Source organism: Panulirus ornatus, chromosome 11, assembly GCF_036320965.1.
Source record: "Panulirus ornatus isolate Po-2019 chromosome 11, ASM3632096v1, whole genome shotgun sequence".
Taxonomy (NCBI): Eukaryota; Metazoa; Arthropoda; class Malacostraca; order Decapoda; family Palinuridae; genus Panulirus; species Panulirus ornatus.
In genome coordinates, this window is record NC_092234.1 from 38204177 (window position 1) to 38215202 (window position 11026).

The 11026-nt window shown below is 40.9% G+C and overlaps 1 long non-coding RNA gene across 1 annotated transcript in view; it reads left to right on the forward strand.

Moving 5' to 3' along the window:
* Positions 1–6079, forward strand: part of LOC139751102 (uncharacterized) — a 35872-nt gene extending 29793 nt beyond the window's left edge. The window contains exon 3 of the long non-coding RNA XR_011713285.1: positions 5648–6079. This is a non-coding gene — a long non-coding RNA (uncharacterized lncRNA). The remainder of the gene's footprint in view (positions 1–5647) is intronic.
* Positions 6080–11026: the final 4947 nt, after the last annotated feature.

Consider the following 11026-nt stretch of genomic DNA (forward strand, 5'->3'; position numbering starts at 1 on the left):
TCCCCCTTCAGATTATCTAATCTGATAGGTTTATCATACTCCTAATAATCTTTCATTGTTTTCATCTATTTCAACCCAAATTGATTCTGTAATTTTTGTTACTTTAATTTTACTCCTGTTACAGCTCTTAGTATTATCTTTGATATAAATTGCTACCCCTTCTGCTCTCCTCTATGCTGACACTTATCAAAAAAGCAGGGATAGCGCGCAGAATTACGAAGAACGTGTTTTATGCGTGACGTGATGCCAAGTGTTATGTATGAGATGGAGAGTGCTTGTGGACTGAAAGCTAGCAGCCCACATGTTATTGAGGCAGAAAGAAAAGACAGATGTATTGACCAAAGTAATGACACATGAGAGCCACTGTGCAGCTGTCATGCACCCTTCCCCGATTCCCGAGGGTATACCTCCCTGATCAGTGGCTTACTTCCATATGAATATTTGCGACGAGATCTGTCAAAATGAAGGGCTTGGGCTTATTGTTCTCCACAGGGAAATATTGAAGTACGAGGAACGAGCCAAATGAGTTACGCGTTAAGTGTTTTGTATGAGATGAGATGGAGAGGTTGTTGCTTGTGGACTGATAGCCACATGTAGGTGAAGCATAGATATAAGCCAACTACCCGGCCCTGAAGTGACATTTGACAGCCACTGAAGTGTTTACTCACTACATAGCTGTTATCAACCCTCTCTGCTCTTACGCGGATATTGTACCGGTAATGTACTATTGTCGGTGGTTGCCAACTAGCACCTACCTAACCGCCGGAAAGATATAGATAGATAGAGAGATGGGGGGGAGGGACCGTTGTCCTGTCGTAATCAATAGAGAGAGGTGCGTAACATGCATGAATCAATATACAGCCGAATAGACCAAACTGTGGTGCACATTCTACTGCGAGTCACCATTCGCAAGTTGAAAAGAGTGCTACACTTGGGCAAAATGTGTTCGTTGCAACTTTGAAAGTTTGTGGCCGAGTTCTACTTTTCAAAGTTAGCAAGATATGTGGAATCGCAAACGCAAGGTCCATTGACTTTTTAGCACTGGAAAATTATATATTCTGATATATTAATTATACCTCAACTTGTACGACCAGTGATTTAAGTAATTTATCAATGCTTACACTGTCAGTCTGGTGGCCGGAGGTCACACTGTTGTAGGCAAAGATGTTTCATCGGATTTTATGTATGCTTTGTTAGAAAGTTTGTTCTAGGCAGAAGCAAAAACTTGCCTTGAAACATGAAAGGAAGAATACCATGTCATTTACAAGTATTTCGGCTGTATATAATGTAGCAATAGCATGTTTGATTCTCACACCCAAGTCTACTGAAGGACAATAGAGCAATCGTGCAGTTACTGGAAGATTGGCAGAGTACGAATATTTTCAGAAATTTCTGGAATTGTTCCTACTTGATTTATCTAATACCTTTCTACGTCACATTTTTTTCACCGTTATCTAGAGTGGTTTGTATGAACCTGTTATAGCTTACAAGGGGTTAATCTGCTCAGGTAGCACAGTGGCGATCTCGCGCTCTCCAAATCCTAAGAATAAAGTAACTCAAGATCTTTCATCATTTACTCTTCCTTTTTCTCTTAGGTTTCTTGAACACATTTACTGAACGGTAAAAAATAGAAATTCATCAAACAAAAATTCTCATATTACGTAATTTTCTATTCCAAAAACATAATGTTCAGAATCTCGTAATTTTTCTAGTAATGTAAATTATATTGTTTTTGTCGTCTGACATTCTTTCATATTTGAGAGTCTGGGTCATTATAGATAGCTAAGTAGAATACAATATATAATTCCTTGGATCTAAGTAGCCATCCGGCTGAAAACAGTTCTGGTATTATACATGTTACAGAGCTGGGAGATCATGATAGTTACTGGTTCGTTATTCATAAAAGAGCTTCAGATCAAGGTTAGTGGGATATTCCTACACTCTGGATAAGCACGTGGGTGAGGTACATCTAGATAGATAGGGTGACAGATGTATAGGGATGTTTACAGAGTTAGATTGGTTTATACATTATGCGCACACTTTAGCATTGGGTAACGAAGTTAAAGTAACACAGAAATTACAAACCATTTGGTCTAGCTAACAAAACTGGGCTGTTCACTTGCATTGCTATGCATTTATTCATGTATTGTGTATGGCATTCACAACGGTAGGTATAAGCCTGTTCCTATATCTGTCTGAGCAATATCTGATTGAAACAAGTCGATTATGGTAATGAACGGCGTTTTGTCTCGTGTGTATACAAAGCAAACTTTAAAGCGATAAAACATTACAAATTCTGAATAACTGTCATGATATCCCGTCACTCAGGAAAGTTTTCATTTCTTAATATTTCTTTCAATCCAAGAGATGAAAAAGAATGATGCAATCCTTTCTCACTTTTCACTTCCCTCTAGACCTTTTCATCAGCTACAGACATATTCCAGTAGAACGTCATACCTTCAGGCAAGTCATATACGTAGATGAAGAACAGTAATTATCCCAAAAAAAGAACCCTGTACTACCCTAATCTTTACCTCAACCTATTTAGAGAAGGCTCCTCTAACATGCGTGCTTTCATTCATTCCACTGACACAATTTTCATTCCATTGAATCTGTGTGTGTTTACAGACGCACATGACCATGTAAATGTATATCTACATTGCCATACAAGAATATGTATACCTATCTGTATGTGTGTGTAAACTTAACCATTTATGTTAGCAAGTCACCACATGTGTATATGTATGTATGAAGATGAGAATAGCCTGAAGCGTTCCTGTGGCCCGCCTCATAGTTATCTTGTGTCGGCGATAGTGGCTTGCCACGCCACTTCAACTGTAGTGTTGCAGTAGCCAGATGTTGCCAAGGTCTCATATATTTTCAAGACTAACTCAAAACCTGTCACCGTTCTAAAAGCTATGAAGGGATCTCTACTGCACTGATACGTGTCAAAGTATTTTTCTCAGGCCAAGGAAGAGTTTCTTTCACTCCTTCAATCTTGTTTTTCTTGAACCTAAAAATCTTTCGTATTTCAAAAGTTAATGGGACTTTTACGAGAGTATTGCTACTAATGAAAAGGTTTCCTGAATCTTAAAGCAAAAAGGAAGATGAATGAGTATTCGTACATAAGCGGCATAATGTTTAGATTCGGAGAAAAGAAAATAAAGCCATTACTTCACTTCTAGTTAGAGTAAAATGCTTTGTTCGAACACTCTGTAGTGAAACTCCTCTGAAAGTTAGTGATCTTTCTCTCTCTCTCTCTCCCCTCCATCTCGTGGAGATCATTTGGGTCACAGCGGGTGAACTGTGATTGCATGGACAAGGGATGGTGGATTCCAAGTTGTCGAGGTTAAAGGGTGAGGGGTGAGAATTGAGTGTCAGGATGGAATAGTTATGGCTGAGGGATACGGGCTAAGAATAAGGGGTGAAGACCGAATAGTAACGGCTGAAATGTAAAGCTTGGATCGTTATTGTTGAGGGATATAAGCCAAGGAATGGAAGCTCTATGAAGATTGCCGAGTGCTGGCGATGTAGTGAGAAATCTGGAATGAAAACAGAAATGAAAACAGTGAGGGCTGTGTGATGAGTCTTGTTGAGATGATGTAAGAAGTATTGTCAACGCTGACTGACAAGAGTGTTGAAGGCTGAAAATTCTATGCTAGCGAATGAAGGCTGACGTATAAAGATTGTGCGAATCATTCATATTTCCCGTGACCAGTATGCTGGCCGAATACGAGGAAGTTTATCCTACTTTACCAGAGAGCACACCAATAGAACATGGCTGAGATGTCTCCTTTGAAGAAATAGAAGACAGTCACTGTTTTAGGTAAGCACTACCCAAGGTACAGACACGAGGATGAATACGATTAGCGGACACGCGTGAGGCGAAAATTTCTAGCTGAATTTCACATTGCAGATAACAACCAGGACAATGTCACCTGGAACATGATCAGTGATAAGTAGAACTAACCAGCAATTGTGCTGAAGGCTAACAAATGCAAAATACCTCTTTCAAATAACCATGCACACCCCAACAAGACTTTCATCATCGTCTGGGGACTTAACAATTTCGAAGGCCCCACACTCCTTCAGCAAAATGAAAACATCAGAAATGTTGAACGAATCAAACATAGAAAAATTGTAGTAGACAGGATTGGCGGTGAACACCTATCAAGAAAACAGTCCCTGGCGCATTCCGCTACTTCAGAGGGAATATCTATCTTCCTCAGAGAGGGTGGTGCTACAAATGCCAGAAACTGAGTCATGTGGTGAACATCTGTTTATCCAAGTTGCCATGATGTGGAATATGTGGAGGGCGACAAACATGCAACGAAACCTCTAATATGGTGAACGGTTTTTGTAGTGCTTTAGGAATGGTGATGTCCATACCATAGACGGAAGAGTGACTCGTGTTTGTCTAAGCAGTGTGGTTTCTGATGGGTGAATATCTAGTGGGTGGAGTTTGAGTTGGGAGGGCGAATGTTTACTGCATTAACCAATTATTTCGGTTTCTGTGTTTCGTTAGCTTTATATTTGTAAGGGTATCTGTGAGAAGTGGTTATTGAAGTGAGGCAGGGACTAGAGGTAATGGAAGGTCGTATAGGAAGAGAATGAAGAGTTGAAGAAATTCTCCCTGGGAACTCTCTCTCTTCCGTACACCTTTGCACGTTTCCTTTCCAAGAGCTTCCAGCAAGAGGGTGAGGAATACCTAGTAATCGAGAGGTCCTCCTTCCCCCGTGTTGACCTACTGCTGTTAATGAGGCTTAGCTGTGCTGTCTGTTGTTTACTCAAGTATCTTCTGCTTCATGTGCACTACAAGCGGTTAATTTCTCTAGGGCGCAACACCCGGCACAGACGACATGTTATGTAAAGGTGAAAATTCGTCACTGGTCTACGTGTGGGAAAACTTAGGTTCTGTAGTTGCTGGTACAGTAATTAAAATACGCCCCTCCCCATCTCTCTCTCTCTCTCTCTCTCTCTCTCTCTCTCTCTCTCTCTCTCTCTCTCACACACAATATTTATTCATCACTTAATGTTCCACCAAGTGCATAATGCATAAACCATAGTATTCTGTAAACATACCTACATGTACCTCACTCGAGTGCTAATCGAAATCGAGGATATATCCAGCATACCTTGATCTTAAGCTCTTTTATGATTATTTATCTAGTTAGTTATGGCCTCCAATTCTGTAATATATGTAATATTTGTGCGTAAATTCATCCGAATAGCTGCCAGAGTCCAATAAACCGTTACTTACCGTTTTCATTCAGTTTTACTCCTCCAGATCAGAAGATAAGGCCAAGCGAGTGTAAAATTCCTTCTCCGTACAGTACAAAATGGTATTTGAAAATAGGTAGTTTCACGCATATATACACACACACTTTCACTAGAATGTATCCATTTCTAGATATCTTTACATTATCATTTCACGTTTGGAACGTCCAAACTAACTTTAACCGTAAAGTTATCAACAATCAGTATTTATAATGTTGAAACAATCAGTTTTTGCATCCATACCGACACAGATAAACAAATGTTTTAAAACCTTTTTCTGTTCCATTTTATTAGATTCTCGAGTAAATGAAATCTGAAAAAATTCAGATTTACATGTATAATTACCGCTGTCATCTTTACTGGTTTCCAGCTCTGGTGAGAGCGATGCTGGTAGTCAGGGTAAGGAGGGTGCATTTACACCAAACATGTCGAGTAGTGTCCGGCTGGACCCATTATTTTCGTCAGCCACCTCAAGTCGGGTGTGGTGCGAGCAGCAGCATCTACATGTGTAAGCCGATGACTTAAGAAATCGTTTAAGTTATCAACTACTTTGGTTCAGGAACCCACCATGGCTTCATCTCGTAATGTAATAATCAAGAAACTAAGATTAATATCGACATTGGTGATATCAACGGCACTGTCAAGCCTACTCTTAAACAAACTTTATCAAACCAAAGGTCAAAAAAAAGTGACAACGACAATGCAGATAAATGGACATGCGTTTTTTAGAAGCTGAAAAAGTTAGAGATCTGCCACTGATAGTGACTCGGATCGCCTTTTTTTTTTTTTTTTATCAAGTTTACTACCATGGTGAAGGGAATGTCGCCTGCTGTCAACATGGACATAAAGACTGAAATACATGAAACCTTCAGAAGGAAGCTTCTTAAGCCTGCTCCTCCTGTCCAGCATTATTACTGGAGCCAGCAACATGATTCGATGACACCATCACCTGGCTCCTCCAATGCAAGTACTAATCATTCAGATTATTCTATACTTTGAGGTGTAATCTAACTTATGGTGTGTTCAAATTTATTGGTGTATGTCTTAAATACCAATAAAAATTGAATGTGGCCTCACTTTCCTGCATAATGTTTCATAGCCTAATCATCTATCAGTATTGTCTTGCATATAAGCTCACCACCTGTCATCAGTACTAGTATGCTTCAAATGCGTGACAATTCTTACTTTTAGAATATGGCTATTCTCGCTTCATCTCCAACTGTACACCAATAGTCCGAGTCCATTTTTTTGACAGATGATCCTGTCATATCCACCAGCTTCTTGAAGTTTTAAGAGGTCATACTAAAGAAATTGTAGAATGTGTCTGGATGATTCGCCAAGTCTAGGAATAAGCGACTCTAAGCACCAAAATCTGGTCCTTTGGTGCTGACTTCATGTATCCACAACGTGTTTCTCCTCCTACGGCGCCGAACTCACAAAAGATCATATATTTCAGCAAGAGAATATGTCCATACTGCTCGAGATCAGGTTGGATACTGACAAAACTGATTTTTTCAATCTTTCGGTGTGAACGGAAGGAGTCAATTTGACTCGAATCAAATGACTAATGAATCGATTAGACTCGTTTGGTGTAAATGTAGCCTGAGGGAAAATGAAAATAATGACATGAAGGCGGGGACTACGTGTGAGGGCTTTTGCTGGATGTGAAGAAGGGACCTATGTATGAGTGTTGGTTTCATGTGAGGACGAGGGATGCACGTGAGATTAAAGACTGAGTAACAATGAGCCTGAGAATTGTAGCCAAGAATTGCGATGAGGATGAGTTATAGATGAGCGCCACTGGTTAGAGTTAGGACTGCGGGTGAGGATGAGAGCTGTAGGTAGGGTAAGAGCTGTGGGTGAGTGAAGGGCGCGGCCGTGGATGAGGGCTGCAACTGGGAATACGGACTGTGGGTGTTGGTGAGGGCCATGGGTAAGAGAGGATTGCGGTTGGGGGTTCGGGTTGGGGGACAACCGTAGATGATCATCACATGTGAAGCCTTGTTGGAGTGGGAGAGGAGTACGATCTGTAGATGATTGGCACAAACCTACACATGCACAACACACGCATGCATAGGCGCGCTCATATTCGGAATGAACACAGTTTCTAACGGAATTTTGTTTTGCCCGGTATATGAAAGTTTTGCATATGAATGAAGTCTACTTTTTTCTAACTCCGCGTATCAATAACATCGACAGGGCGTCAAAAATCATGAAATTTATGGCACAATTCCAGCATGTTAATATTTCCAAACAAATATCCAAGCCGTAATATACATTGACCTTCACTACTTTCAGCATTGCTTGCCTGGCTGACTTGCTGAAAAGTACTTTTTAGTACTAATCTAATACTCTTGTTATTACTGCCCTAGTTATACAGTTTACAATAGGCTCTTACGATATATTATGAAAATTGCTCAGAACCGAAAGATGAGTATTGGGTTTATATTATTTTTTATTATTTTTATTATACTTTGTCGCTGTCTCCCGCGTTTGCGAGGTAGCGCAAGGAAACAGACGAAAGAAATGGCCCAACCCCCCCCCCCCCCCCATACACATGTATATACATACGTCCACACACGCAAATATACATACCTACACAGCTTTCCATGGTTTACGCCAGACGCTTCACATGCCTTGATTCAATCCACTGACAGCACGTCAACCCCGGTATACCACATCGCTCCAATTCACTCTATTCCTTGCCCTCCTTTCACCCTCCTGCATGTTCAGGCCCCGATCACACAAAATCTTTTTCACTCCATCTTTCCACCTCCAATTTGGTCTCCCTCTTCTCCTCTTTCCCTCCACCTCCGACACATATATCCTCTTGGTCAATCTTTCCTCACTCATTCTCTCCATGTGCCCAAACCACTTCAAAACACCCTCTTCTGTTCTCTCAACCACGCTCTTTTTATTTCCACACATCTCTCTTACCCTTACGTTACTCACTCGATCAAACCACCTCACACAATGTCCTCAAACATCTCATTTCCAGCACATCCATCCTCCTGCGCACAACTCTATCCATAGCCCACGCCTCGCAACCATACAACATTGTTGGAACCACTATTCCTTCAAACATACCCATTTTTGCTTTCCGAGATAATGTTCTCGACTTCCACACATTCTTCAACGCTCCCAGAACTTTCGCTCCCTCCCCCACCCTATGATCCGCTTCCATGGTTCCATCCGCTGCCAGATCCACTCCCAGATATCTAAAACACTTCACTTCCTCCAGTTTTTCTCCATTCAAACTCACCTCCCAATTGACTTGACCCTCAACCCTACTGTACCTAATAACCTTGCTCTTATTCACATTTACTCTTAACTTTCTTCTTCCACACACTTTACCAAACTCAGTCACCAGCTTCTGCAGTTTCTCACATGAATCAGCCACCAGCGCTGTATCATCAGCGAACAACAACTGACTCACTTCCCAAGCTCTCTCATCCCCAACAGACTTCATACTCGCCCCTCTTTCCAAAACTCTTGCATTTACCTCCCTAACAACCCCATCCATAAACAAATTAAACAACCATGGAGACATCACACACCCCTGCCGCAAACCTACATTCACTGAGAACCAATCACTTTCCTCTCTTCCTACACGTACACATGCCTTACATCCTCGATAAAAACTTCACTGCTTCTAACAACTTTCCTCCCACACCATATATTCTTAATACCTTCCACAGAGCATATATATATATGGTATATATATATATATATATATATATATATATATATATATATATACTATATATATATATATATATATATATATATATATATATGGTAGATATGATAATCACACTTGTCCATAATGATCGCATGGTGAAATCGCGCCTCAATGATTCATGCAATTTTATCTAACATGTAAGTTTTCCATCTATGTGGAGACAATCCACTTCATCAAGGTGCCAGTGCTTAACATGATTATTTGAATCCCAACATCACACTTGATTCCCGCCGTCCAACACCAATAACTCTAGGCTAAGAACTGTCTTTGTCTGGTCGTAACCCTTGTAAGGGAGAGTGATTAAAGGGGTCAGCTGGCGCGGGTTGACTTAGGTAGCTGGGTATGTCTTGAACAACTTTTTTTTCGTGTTTTGTCAATTCTCTCATAATGATTTGGTTAATGCTAGGATGGGCTTTAGAATTGCCTGGGAATAAATTAAAGTTCTTAGTATTAGCAGTTAAGACAGATTCAATGACGTTACATGTGGCATAGAGATTTCCACACATTTTTCATAGCTCCCAGAAACTTCTTCCTCTCCCTCAACCAATGACTCTCTTCCACTTCTATGGTTCCATTCGCTGCTAGGTCGACTCCCATATGCCTATAACATCACTTTTTCTATTTTTTCCCCATTCAAACTTGTATCCCAACTAGCTTGTCCCTCAATCCTGCTGAGCTAGTAACCTTGTCCTTATTCACATTTACTCTTAACTTTCTCCTTTCACACACTTTTCCAAACTCGATCACAAATTTCTGCAGTCTCGCACTCGAATTAGCATCCAGTGCTGTATCATCGGCGAACATCATCAGACTCGCGTCCCAGGCACTTATATCACCAACAGACTGCATACTTTCCCCTCTCTCCAAAATTCTTGCATTTACCTCCCTGACCGCCCTATCTATAAACAAATAAAAACCAAGGGGACATGACCCACCCTGATGCACATCGGCCTTCACTGGGAACCAATCACTCTCCTCTCTTCCTACTTGTACACATGTCTTACTCCCTTTATAAAAACTTCTCACTGCTTCTAGCAGCATACCTACCGCACCATATACTCTTAAGACTTTCCACAAAGCATATCTATTAACCTTATCATATGTCTTCTCTATCAATAAATGCTACATACAAATACATAAAACAATTTCTCGCACACATTTTTCAAGCAAACACAGGATCCACACATCCTCTACCACTTCTGAAACCACACTGTTATTTCCCAGTCTGATGCTCTGAACATGCATTCACCCTCTCACTCAATACTCTGCCATACAATTTTTCAGACATATTCAGCAAACTTATTCCTCTGAGGTTTGAACACTCACCTTTATCTCCTTTGCCTTTATAAAATGACACTTTACATGCATTCCGCCAGTCCTCAGGCACTTCATCATGATCCATACAGACACTGAATATCCTTACCAACCAATCAACAACAGTCACTCCCGTTCTTAATACATTCAACTGCAATATCACCCAAACCCGCCGCCTTGCCGGATTTTATCTTCCGCAAGGCTTTCACCACCTCTTCTCTTCTCACCAAACCACTCTCCCTGACAATCTCCCTTCGCACACCACCCCGACCAAAACACCCTATATCTGCCACTCAATCATCAAACAAACCTTCAAAATACTAACTCCATATCCTTCTTACTTCATCACTACCTGTTACTGCTTGCCCCCTTCACAGATGTTCCCATATGTTTTCTTGCCTTACGCACGTTATCTGCCTCCTTCTAAAACATCTTTTTATCCTCCCTGAAGTTAAATGATACTCACCCCAAATCTCATTTGCCCTTTTTTCAACCCTAGCACCTTCTTCTTGACCTCCTGCCGCTTTCACTTGTACACCTCCCAGTCATTTGGACTCCTTCCTTGTAAGTACTCTCCAAACGCTTCACTTTTTCTTTCACTAACAACAACTTTTTCATCCGACCACTCACTACCCTTTCCGACCTAACCACCTCCCAAATTTCTCATGCCACATGCATCTCTTGCACATGCCA